General features: G+C 39.3%; 1 protein-coding gene across 1 annotated transcript in view; it reads right to left on the bottom strand.

Annotated features, from left to right (window-relative positions):
- Positions 1-10,695, bottom strand: part of GALNT11 (polypeptide N-acetylgalactosaminyltransferase 11) — a 48,290-nt gene extending 37,595 nt beyond the window's left edge. Inside the window, exon 1 of the mRNA XM_069859280.1 lies at positions 10,582-10,695. The gene's annotated coding sequence lies outside the window, so the exon portion shown is untranslated. The remainder of the gene's footprint in view (positions 1-10,581) is intronic.
- Between the last annotated feature and the right edge of the window lie 2,782 nt (positions 10,696-13,477).

Genomic DNA, 13,477 nt, shown 5'->3' with positions numbered 1-13,477 from the left:
TTGACAGCACTGCCTGTTAACTTATCAGGTCTAGACATTAGGAAATGCATTCCAAAGGTTGTTCTTCCATTAAATTATTTTGGGAACAGACTTTGAGCACAGACTTCAAGAATGAAAATTAAAAAATTAAATATGACCAGTTTGTATGATCTGTGTAGACACTTTAAATGCTTTAAAACATGAAGCAAGCAATCACTAAGAGCCCAGCAACACATGACAATTAAAGGTAAGAATGATTCACTTTTCCTCATAATAGTTACATGATTATTTCTCTTCCACAACTGTACATTCCTTGTACATAGCACTATTTAACTAAACATAGTACACAAAGGGAATTGATTCTTCACAGAAGTCACAGAATGTTTGAGGTTGGAAGGGACATCTGGAGGTAACCTCGTCCAATCCCCTTGCTTGAGCAGAGCCATCTTGAGCCAGCTGCCCAAGAGTATGTTCAGATACGTCCATTTCTGTAGTTCATTCCCTATCCTAAAGCATGGAATGAGAGAACACAGACTCAAAAAGCTTCACAGTTCAGTCCTTCCTGCCCAAATTTAAGAACAGCCATCATGAACATAGCAGAAATTCCAGAAATCACACGGTGCAATTTAGCAACACATAGCACCCAGATAGACACATTAAGAGATAGACGTGGGATGAGAAAGAGCAAAAAACCTCCAAGGCAATTTACCCAGTTGCTGCAAGCCTCTGCAGACTCCAGAAGGAAGAGATGCCCACCTACATCCAGGAGGAAGGAACTCAGCCCAGAGTTTTACTTTAGGCACCCACCCACTAATACAATTTCCCCAAGCTATACTGAAAATTGCTATTGTAAGCAAATCCCCGAAATGAAGCAAATGAAGCTGATGATATCACTTTTTTTATGGCCCAGGAGAATGAGGTAAACTTTCTGGAGGTTTTTTTTTTTTTTAGATTTTTCTCAAATCTAAGAAAGGCTGGAAAAAAAACCAAAACCAAAACCAAACAACCCAACCAAAAACTATACAGTTTTGTCCCCAAAACTGAGAGAAACACTAACTCAAAAAATTAGATTTCTCTTATTATATAACCACAAGAAATGTTTTGCATGGTAACAGAGAGTAAGAAAACCATTCAACCAGCTTATAATTAGCAAAATGTAACTTTTAAGAAAATAAAGTATTGGGGTAGGAGTAAAGGGTTTATGCTGTTGCGTTCTTCATACTTCTCAAAAAGTCGGAAACTACCATAAACCTTCAGGTCAGCCTGGCAAAGAAAAAACCACAACATTTATAAGTACAAACAGATTATTCCCTTCTCAATATGGAAAACTGCTAAACAGAGGTAGAAGGTGTTCATGATCCCAAAGAAACCTATAAAGATCCCACTTATTTTGGGCTTTCTGCAAGTGACTTGCATCCAGAAAGAATTCACATCAAAATTCAAGCTCACATTTCCCAGACTGCAGTAGGTCATTGTCTCCATTCCAGAAATAAGATATCCACGAAGTAAAATAAAGCAATTAAACCAAACTTTTTAAAAGATAACTTACCCATTATTTTTACCACGTCAAACACTTCACTTCTACAAAGCAACAATCTACACAGCATTTAAGCCCAAGGAGCTTACAAAGGTTTAAAAAAGGGTTTAAATCTCACACTGACCCTGTGCACACAGATGAATTGTACGTTCTGTGAAACAGGCTCTTTCTCTAAAACTGTCACACAGAAATCTTGCCACTTAACTGTAGGGCCACAAAATCAGTTCAGGAAAATAAATGCTCTGAGGGTAGAAATTCTTTTAAAAAAGACTTATTCTAGCTAGCAGAATGGGTTTACCAGCTAGAGAGGTACTAACCACCAGTCCCCAATGTCTTATTCCCTGTGCAAAACAGTGGTCAATGATCATAGCAAGGCAAATCTAGGTTCAGAAAAAGCATGCAAGGCTGCAAAGGAGTAAGATTAGACACACAGTTATATCCTCTAATTATAATTCCTCTTGCCAGACAGTCTGCAGACAATTAATACCTATCCATAAAAGAAGATCTACGTTCTTGCCAGGTTTGGAAGGTTTTTTTTCAAGGATACAAGAAGGTCATCTGCTGTAAGACTTGTCAGAGCCTAATACACTGTTCCTCCAAACCTGCTAGAATTGTTTTTCCATTCACTATGGTAACACAGTTGCACAGTCCTAATATCATGCCACATAAAATAAAAATTACTATAACAGGGAAAATCTTTTCAGTTTAGAGCTGTTCAAGGATACATCTGCACTGCAGCTCGCGCAGGAAAACCAAAGATAACCCTTGCTATCTCAGGTAATAGTAGGAAGACTGGCACATAGAGCAGAATTCATCATACAGTATTTCCCCACCTTCTTGCATCTCTTTTACCACTCAGAGCTCCATCTTGCTGATGTGGCATTTCTAGCTACATTGAAGTTCACTGTGACTGACATCGCATACTCAGATTAAAGATGAAGGGATAAATCAGTAATCACCAGAGTGAAAAAAATTGCCGTACATCCCTTCCATCTCCAGAAAGACCTCTGACCAGGCTGAAAGCACACACGTGGTTACTCTTAAAACAGCAACAAGTGCAATCCTGAGTGTGGTATTATTTCCACACCTCCTCACCAGAACAAAGATGCTTCATCTCCTTCTCCCCTTCTTGACTGTTTTGCAGCTAGATACAAAGGTTAAAACATTGCATTGCGTGACAGAACCTCCACAATGCAGAAAACTAGGCCCTTTCAGTAGCTGGTTAATCAACTAAGTCATTTGGTAATACATTTGTCAGGAAAAATACAGACTCACTATTTATTCTCTTTAAGTACCAAATGTTTTGTTAGACACTTTTGAAGACAGAATGGAAAAAAAATTAAACTCTGCCTGTGAAAAGCACATTGAGGCTTATTATTTTACTTTATTCTCCAACAAACGTGCATTTGCACAACCACAGTCCTATGGATTTCAACCATTTCTACCATTTAAGCAGCCACAGAAGTTACAATCTGCGTCATAGCTGCACACTTGTTTTAGACCATTTAAGGTTGAACATGACTTCTTACAGATGTGTTTTGGCAAAGAGGGCAGAGCAGATTTTCAAGTCCTAAGGAACGCCAGTCCTGCCTGGGACCTACTCTGAGGAACCAGGAGAACTTTTCCAGTCATATACTTTTATGCACACAAAATACAATTACATCAATACATCTCACCTCTCCTCAACATACCAAGTATCACTTCACTCATTACAGCATGCAAATAAAACAAACAAAAAAACAACTTTGATATCCCTTAGAGTGACAGAAGAGGATATTTCAGGTGATCACAGGGACCCAGGAGGAAATGCTCAATTCAGAGGCAGCCACTTGACCCTCGATTCTTACCCCATCCATCTCTCTATTCACGACTTTCTTCTGCAAGCTGTCCAGACACAGTGCATGAAAGCCTTACCCTGTCCAGACTCCTGCACTCTCCTATCTGTGAAGTCTTCCAGGAAACACGCTTACCTAGCATATATCTATGACTGCTTATGCATGGTCACAATACCCTGATGATTGTCTTAAACATCCATCCTCTCCCTGTTGGTTTCTCCAAGCAACATTTTGAAATTTAAGCAAAGCCAAATTATCCTGTTGGGTTTTTTTTCTTCTACTACTTTTTTTTCTTTTTTAAATGGTGACAAACCGGATATGCCTTTCAAATCCAAGTATTAATATCTTTCTCAGCCCAATACATGCTGCATGAGGAAAACAGCTTATATGTATTTTTAACTCAACAGCCCTAAAGCTCCGCTAATGCAGGCAGAGCTAGCAAGTTTGAACAGTTAGATAGAAAAAATCCAAATCAAAAAAGCAGAATTGCATTATCCTGATAGTATCAATGAACTCTAAGAATAATTTTCACCTATACAATGAGTCCACTCATCACTAAATTGCTAAACAGTATAGTTAAAACCCATTTCTATTTATATATTAAAATGCAAACAAAAGTACTATATCAAGTACATATCAAGAAGAATTGTCTCATAATACAGTTCCTCGCTTATTGCTAATCAAGACTGGACTTGAAGGATCTATTCGGTTTCTCCCCTTCATTTCTGAAAAGCAACACAGCTGCCACAACTGAAGTTTCCAAAATACCTCAAACAACTGTCTTTCTCAACAGCTCATGTAATGAAAAACATCCAGAATAAAGAGAAAACATCTCCTCTCCCTCTGCAGAAGAGCTTTCACAGCAAATAATAAACGATAATACCTCAAAGTATTTTACAGTCATCCATACACATGACATCCTAGCGATACATGGATCTTACAGCTGTTTTTGCTGCTGTGCTTAGGAACATGCCTTAACATGCTAAACATAAATCATTCAAGGTGGCAGTGTCTCCTACCATCAAGATATTACACTGCACTTGTGGCACAACAACCCTATGCAGTGCTACAGACTAGGAGAAGTCTGTCTAGAAAGCTGCCTGGAGGAGAGGGACCTGGGGGTGTTGGTTGACAGTGACTGAACATGAGCCAGCAGTGGCCCAGGTGGCCAAGAAGGCCAATGGCATCTTGGCTTGGATCAGAAACGGCGTGACCAGCAGGTCCAGGGAGGTTATTCTCCCTCTGTACTCGGCACTGGTGAGACCGCTCCTCGAATCCTGTGTTCAGTTCTGGGCCCCTCACCACAAGAAGGATGTTGAGGCTCTGGAACGAGTCCAGAGAAGAGCAACAAAGCTGGTGAGGGGGCTGGAGAGCAGGCCTTATGAGGAGCGGCTGAGAGAGCTGGGGGTGTTTAGCCTGGAGAAGAGGAGGCTGAGGGGAGACCTCATTGCTCTCTGTAATTACCTGAAAGGAGGTTGTAGAGAGGAGGGTGCTGGCCTCTTCTCCCAAGTGACAGGGGACAGGACAAGAGGGAATGGCCTCAAGCTCCGCCAGGGGAGTTTTAGGCTGGACATTAGGAAAAAAATTTTCACAGAAAGGGTCATTGGGCACTGGAACAGGCTGCCCAGGGGGGTGGTTGATTCACCTTCCCTGGAGGTGTTTAAGGCATGGGTGGACGAGGTGCTGACGGGCATCGTTTAGTGTTTGATAGGAATGGTTGGACTCGATGATCCGGTGGGTCTCTTCCAACCTGGTTATTCTATGATTTCGGAGACTACCAAAGTGACCAAGAAAGGAAAAAAAATATCTTAGAAACTGTCCCCATCAGCTCAGAAGAGATCAAGAAAGGCACAGTATTCTGAGAATTTCTAAGCAAATATCCTGCCTTTCAGTTTCTCTCTTGTACTGTTTTGACTGTCCTATATTTATTGCCTGGTAGTTTTCAGGCTTTGGCAAAGCCTTGGAACTGAGTCCACAGACCCACATGCCAGAAATGCCAACAGTGAAATATTCACCTCTAATTTCCAAGAATTCCAGTGCAGAAGTCTGTTCTTCGCCCAAGCAGTAAATAATTGATTTTTATTTTTTTTTTTTTAAAGTTAACCTTTTTTTTTTAAGTTAAATATTAGTAACTTGGTAAAACTCTCTGAAAGCAATACTGCTTTCCATGTTGCACCAGCTTCTTGTAGCATCCTTGCAACATCAGCATGACATTCATTTCATACATCAAACCTTGTAGCATTTACATTAATTTCATAACTAGCCCAACAACAACACAATTCTGTGCTTCCCAGACAGCCTGGGCGTGTTTGTCGTTAGTAACCTGCACAGCTCTAGCCAACACTGGCCCAATGTGTTTGCCTTCAATATTTTTAATGAGAAAAAATGCCAACCATATTTCACAATATTTTGGCTTGAAGAGCAAAAGTAGCTATAGGCTCTGTGAGCAGCCACTGCTTAAACATTGACATCTGGTTGGATTAACCTCAGTAGTTTAGTAAACACATCGTATGGCTAGATATTTCATAGCCATGCCAAAACTCACATTTGTCAGAGGTCAAAGAGAGGATCAGATTAACCTAAAGATTTTTGAAACAGAAGTAAGAATTATTTCAGAAAACTTTAAGGTCTGCTTGTAGTTTTTCCAAGAACAGCTTAAAAAAAAAAAAAAAAAGAACATGAAGACAGATACAACTTATACTACCCAGATTTCCTGCAAGACTGCTTGTGTATTTTGGACCTATATTAAGGGAAGGAACAGATGTGTACAAACTTCATTTTTAAAGAGCATTCTAGTATAAAAAAAAAAATCATTAAACTTATTTTATCTTTCTACAGAGTATAATTTGCTGCATAACCTTCTATAGATGCTTTTTATTTAATTTTGTTATTTATTTGGGGAGGGAAAACCTCCAGAACAAAAGAAAAAAAGGAATACTGCTTACAAATGCGATTTTGATTCTTTAGCAACCTTAACTCTATATAATTCTTGGCTTCTGAGAAGTTATGGCTCCCACGTCTCCTCTTCCAAAACAAGCATCAGCATGAACAGGCTTTCCTATTTTCTCATTGAATCACTAGCAAGCAACATCATTAACAGTGCGATGAACAATGGCTAGATAAGAATTAGTAGTGCAATAATATAGTTACCGCAGAGATGCCATTCACTGTAGCTTCTGCACTCGTATGAGAATTATTTTTCCCAGGTACTCCTTAGACTGCCACCAGTCTTAAGGGAGAGCGATAGTTAATAGATGAGCAAGATGAAAAAGGGACACCTTTAAGCAGCTTTTTTATTTTTTTTCCACACTCCAATGCATCACTAGGAGCAACATCCATTCCACATACATTCAGAACAAAAGCCAGAGATACTTCCAAAGAAAAGCTTAGTGTTTCACAAGCTCCAGAGTTAGCCCAGCTTAACTTCTTATAAAAAAAAACCCTTCTACTGGATTGTTTTAGCACAAAACTGGATCTAACTGCCAGTTTTTAATCAAAAACAACCATTACTTTTTTTACCATACAGAAGAGATGGGTCACTGTACTTTAGGAATTAAGTGGCTATTTTTGACACAACAGAGGCACGTAGCTACTCATGTAAAGACAGGTTGGGTCTACACGAAACTCCGTTGTGACATTCAACAAGGACAACTGCTAAGTCCTGCCTGCGGGACAGAAAATCCCTGGCTGCTCACACAGCCTGGGGAACAGCTCTGCAGAAAAGGACCTGAGAGTTCTGGCTAAATGCAAGCTAGCAGCGCGCCCTTGCAGCAAGGACAGCTGACAGCACATGGGCTTAGCAACAGCCACTTGACTGAGGGCTGCAATTCCTCCACCCTACATGGCACCCACCCATAAGACCACAGGCAGAACACGGTGCCCAGTTAGGGATTTGCTAGTACAAGACAAACACTGATAAACTGGAGCAGAAGGCCACGAAGATGGTCATGGCTGGAACACTTGACCTGTGAGGAAAAGCTGAGGATGCTGAGCTTCTTCAGCCTGCAGGAGACATGGCTTTGAGGGGTAGGAACCTAATAACAGCCTGCTTCTCACTAGAGGGATGGTTATCAGAAAAATAGAACCAGGCTATTTAGTGAGGTGTAAGGTGGGAGAAGGAAAGAGTTAAAAACTAATACAACTCCAATCATAGCAACCTCCATTCACAGGAAAGTACTGTGGACCACAGGCTGTCCTCTTGCATAAGATTACTGTTCCCATTCATTTTAATGAGATGACACACTAAGATCTATTTTTAATTAGCCTCTGTAAGTCACTTCTAAATGCAATTTTAAAAGCTTTGAGAGCCAACAGTTCAGTCATTTCAGCACAGTTATACAAATCCATGTCACACCACCTAAAATAAATCCTCCTGGAATGAATTTTGATCAACACTTTACAGAGAAATAATCTTAAAATACCAATAACATTCATTATACTTTATCAATAAAGAAAGGCACATAGACATTCTGGTCACATGAGTTGTTGAAGACTACAACACTATACCATGAGTATTTTAAACCTGAAAAGCATGAAGTGTTTTAGGAAAAGTTAAAAAATGGTCACCTTTATGTCTTTAGGTTCCCACCCCTCACTATTTTATCACTGTGAAATTACTCAAATACCCTGCATTTCCAGCTTTGGACTCCAACCAAGTATTGCATACTATCATTTTTATATCTGTGAGCTATATATTGAAACACCCCTCTAGGAATATAATTTTGCCAATCAAACTGTTCGGAATTTCTCAACTCCCATAAAAAAAGCTTTACTTAGCAGGCTGCCATACCAAAGTGAAAGCAAACACTTTAGAATTTTTATAACAAAAATGTTAAGTTCCTTTTATGCCCACCTCCGTTTCAAATGCTCCCTTAAAGAAATCTTAAAGTATCTTCTTCTTTGCCAACAACAAAACATACTAGATTGTTTTTTTCCTTCCTGATAAAGGATACCTTTCTCCTCACATACTTCTCCCTTCCAAGGGGTAAGAGCATTGCAGAGGCTCTCATTTAAGGACACAATTTTAACAGAAAAAGCAGTTATAAGTTTTAGAAAGAAAAGGTTGCACAAGAGTCGGGATCCCATGTTAACAAAACAACAGAAAAGAACACCAGGTTTGGTAACAACCAGTGGTACAACACTGCATCAAGAAAAGTAACTTAATAGTCCAGTCTGATCAGAGAAAGCAAGCACACTTGGATTAGAAACATGAGCTTACGAAAATCCTAATGCTCAATACTAAGCAAATATGTGCTATACAGCAGTTTCATGCAGCTGCACTGTCCTCATTCCGCCTCCAAAAGCTATTGGTTTCCCAAAGTACAATTATAGGCATCGAATCTTCTTACCTATCCCCCTAACAAACGTTGCCCCATAGGGCTGCTCTGCTGGATGTTACTTTATGCCATGTGGCATATAAATACACGTCATGCCATTTGCAGAATCCTAAAAATACCTTCTTTTTTGTTCCTAATAAATATTTGAAACGGTGAGATTTTCTTTTCATGAGCAAAACCAGCTCTGTTTTGCCACAATGCTTGCGTACTGTCTCCAAAGAAAGGTGAATGCATTTTGCAATGCAGCCCTTCATTCTTCACATACAGCTTGGAAAACAGCAAGATCCAACAATCCACACTGACAACTTCTTTTTCAATGCATCTCTCCCACATTAAAGATCCATATGTCTAAAGATTAGTTTAACAGTCCTCTAGCACTATACACAAGTGCAAAACACAATACAGCTTACAAGGTCAACTAAACACAAGTAAGCTGCTTACTACCTTTTCTAAACATTTAATATCTACTTAGCTGTTCCTTGTGTTTTATGTCTGCAAAGCTCACCAACAGTAAAAATACAGCTGCATGCAAAATAATTAGACAAGACACACTTCGACCTGAACAGCTCAACACTCACCTTTTTCCAGAGGAGTCGGTACTAAAGAAGCAGTGCAAGGTTACATCATGAAAACACATCTACTGCAGTAGCAGTCAAATCCAGTTGGTGTCTTCATTCTCAGTGAACAATAAAACACTGAGCCTGAAACTTAACACTTTGTTGCTGAGAACTGCTTGCACGTCCTAACTGGGAACGCGGTAACAAACACAAGCTTCTCTAGGACAAGAGGCTCATTTAAATGGGTCTTAGGCCATAAATGCTGCAAGGCTATTTCTCATTTGACTGCATACACTGGCCAAGAGCACTGATTTATTTTTCTGCTTTTTTGGTGTTGTTTCTTTTCTCTACATTTTTTTTTTTCCTTTCTTTCAGCTGATACACAGTCCCTATGGATTCATGCATTTGGAAGCATAAACAAGACTAGTTATTTTACCACCACTCACTACAGAAGCATAATCAGTGTACTTCTAAGACACTTGTCGTCATAGCATCAATGGATTAGACCACAGTAGAGCTAGAGAAAACTATTGTTGTGTGTATACAATTCACAATTCTAAGAATTTCTTTACTCCTCATTTTCCAAATCACTAGTAATTTTATAAAATTTCCATATTTTGACTGACATTTTCTAGTTCATCTGTTCATGTTCAAACATTTTCATCAGAAGTGCTTCAGACTTTTTTCCAGGCTCTTATAAGCAAAGTGACAACACATTTTCCAATTCTTAAAAAATAAAATAAAATAAAAATTCAGACTTCATTTGTACAGCCCTCCTGCCAAAAAAAGCCAATAGCAAATCTGGCAACAAAACAGACCTCACTTAAGTATTTTTGAGTGAGACAGTGAAAACTGGGGTTGAGTGGACTCCATTTTAAACCTGTGACCCCTGACAACAGATACTGAATTTTTCACAAGTTTTTCTGCAAATCCCAGTTCTGCAATTAGCTCCAAGCAGACATCAACCATCCACTGGCACAGAGCTTGGTACTGAAATCAACAGCTGCATACAAATATATAACAAACACATTTGCAAAGTCAGACTAGAAACTTCAAAAAACTAGAACTTGTATGAAATACAAAACTGCTGCAATTAAGTTACTACCAGTACTACAGACTTGGAAACTCTGTAATGCTGACAATGAGAATGGTTCCCTTGCATGGTATCCTACAGCATCAGATTACAGAACTCACAGACCTTCAAGCCTACTCCACACAAATCACACAAGACTACTTTGTTTTTCTGTAGGGTTTTCCTTTCAAAAGCACAGAAAGTCAAGCATTAAAATGCAAGAGAAGCGCCATGTTTGCATCCCAGACATGCTGCATCCACTTACAGATGTCAAAAATTGCCACAGTAAGGGAACACCAACCCATGAGCTACTTGGTGTCGCACTTCAGTCTGCCTTCACAACTCAGTTTGGTTAGCACAGGACCAAACACATTTATGAAGTTTGATTAACTGATATTACACATTATTTGCTTAAAATAAAAGAGATTAAACGTAGCACCAAAAATGTGAGTGAGGTTAAAATAAGTTACAGTTTAAATCCACAAACTGACCGTGATAGGAAAATATTTAACAACATTCTAAACTGCTCAGATTTCTCAACTGCTGTTACGTCTCTCCGTGCTATGAAGAGATGATGCTATCCTAGAGATTGCCTCAATATATCATGTCCTATCAGACTTTTCCTGGGAGGATGGCCATTGTTAAAAAAAAAAGTAGAATCCAAAGAAATACTAAAAACAGGCATTGAACTCAATGTTCACTTGCATTTCTCATGTCCAGAAACAAAAGTCACTTGGAGTTTTTCACTCCAAGCTTTAGCACAGTGTCTGCAGTATCCATGCCATTTGGAACAGCAGAAGAATGAAACTTTCATTTCTCCCAGTGAGGAATTCTTCCTCAGAAAGATCAAAAACCTGCAATCTGATTGCTTTTGGATCCATTTTCTCAACAGAAATTTAAAGTAATTTCTGTGCACAGGTTTATCTCTACTTCTCTCATTTTCTCACTAATGTCTCCAGTCATCAATACAAGAGACGAATTCTAGGGATATACCCACTACGTGTTCTCTCTTAAGCTCACTGACTGACCCTGGACACCTGCATAGTCGAGCTATCGGATTGACCTGCATGACATTCTCAATGAACTATTTACTCTGTAGAGATTTTTACAAGATCCTCTGCAACTCGCTGTCTCATCTGCCCCCTATAAAAGCTGAATGATATGTTAGGGCAAATACATCAAAGGTTCTGAGGCCACAACAACTGAAGAGGATACAAGTATCCTTCGTTCTGCTCCCCTAGCAACCTTACTTCTAAATTACACTAGAGAAAACTCTTGTATAGGTAATATTCTCTCTTAAAACAATACAGTATGAGTAACAAAGAGGTACTATTGCTGGTACAACCACATCTACAGATGGAGTCAAGGAAAACACTTTCATTCATATGTCTAAGCTATCAATTTAATATAAGCTTATCTTCCTCAATTTTGCATTTGACAGTATGGTATGGAGTTTTCCAAATATGTATGTAAACAGATTTGCTATTAGCATTCTTCTGAAAAAAAAATTTTGTGGTCATTAACTGTTGGATTAGAATGGTAAGTCACTACCATGAAGAGATTTCACACTGTCTGTAAAGAGAGCATGTTTCTGCAAGTTATGCCAAAAATTTATTTTGTCTTTCATTCCCTTCTACGTGATCTCAAGACTCAATTCTCTCCTCCTCTGAACAAATCCCTTTGATGAAAGAGTTGTGGACCACCCCTTTTCCATCCCCTTTTGGTCACTTTTCTTCCATTTGTCTACTGCCAATATATCTAATGGAAAAACATACTCGGGATTTTTATGCTGAAATCGAGGATGTCACAACAAGATGAACAAGTAGATCAAAAACTTATTTCCTACTTCACTAGGAGCCATGCTTTCCAACACACTGCTAGCACAGAAGGTTAATGTGCAATCCAAAACTTAGCCTTCTGTGGCTTCATGGGCCGAGTCTCAGTGCCTGCTCACACAAGAGACAAGATGACAAAATCAAGGTATTCCAGGAAACAGGAAGCTAAAGGAAGCATTTCTAGAAAGCTAACTCACTAACAAATACAAGAGGAATTAAAGAGACAGCGACACAATTTGTCTGATTCATAAGGGGTTGTGTATCAAAACAGAGCGGTTTTGTGCTTCCTGGAAAAGGAACTCTGTTTCAGTTAAGGCTACCTCCAAGGTTTAAAGCATCTCACTTAATCCTTGCCTGCACAAGAAAATCTGCATCATTTAGCCAAGCAATACTTGGACGTTTCTACATAAAGTAAAAGACAGCCTCTATGAACATGCTCCTAACATGTAAGTATTTACTTAAATCAGTTTGGCACATAGCAGTCATGACTGATTTACTTCCTTGGAACACAGCAATCATTTACCTTCTTATTAGCATGCCTCTCCAAGTTTATTAGCTTAACCTGGCAATTTAAAATTTAACTTCTTATACAGTGCTGTGTCTCACAGCTGAAGTCTTCGAAATGACAAAAACTTATTGCAGGCAAGCAGTCACAAGCTGCTCTGTGACATTACTTCACCCACACACTTCTTCCCTCTTGTACAGCAAGAGAAATTATTTTTCTCAAGGTGTCTTGTTCCACAGCAAGTGAGGTTAGAGCGTGCACGTGAACAGTAACATAGCCCAGCCAACAAAGTATAACTTGTCAGTCATGGCAAACCTTCCATCTCAGAAACACATTACTTACAGCACCACTACCGCCACAAGAGAAAACGACAACATCTCACCTGCCCCAAACCGAACTTCAACCCAGTAAAGACATCGAAAGACCTGCCTGTGAGCAGTGGCGGGTAGTGAGGTCTGGACTCCTCCCCAGCCTGCACATCTATTTCTTGCTATACTAAAAAGTATAAAGCAGGCAGTACAAATGAGGTTCCCTGCATTAGGGGTTTCTGACTATAAGTATAAATAGTGGAAAAGTTGACTCACCCCTGAACATCGTATTCCAGTTTCAAACACACAAAGTATCTAGCTGCAAAACGCCTGGCCTGCCCAAGAAAAGGCTGAGATACAGCACATCACTCTGACAGACACTTCAATCCATACTCTACAATTCAATAACATTGTCAGTTTTTTAATCTATAGACTTAGCATATTTTCACATGCCAGTGAAGGAGTTCAGAGATTCATACAACAAAGTATCTGAAACTTGGTATATCCCTGAAG

The sequence above is a fragment of the Phaenicophaeus curvirostris genome, chromosome 6, assembly GCF_032191515.1.
Source record: "Phaenicophaeus curvirostris isolate KB17595 chromosome 6, BPBGC_Pcur_1.0, whole genome shotgun sequence".
Classification (NCBI taxonomy): domain Eukaryota; kingdom Metazoa; phylum Chordata; class Aves; order Cuculiformes; family Cuculidae; genus Phaenicophaeus; species Phaenicophaeus curvirostris.
Note: the sequence above shows the minus strand (reverse complement) of the source record. Positions and strands in the feature narration are given on the sequence as shown.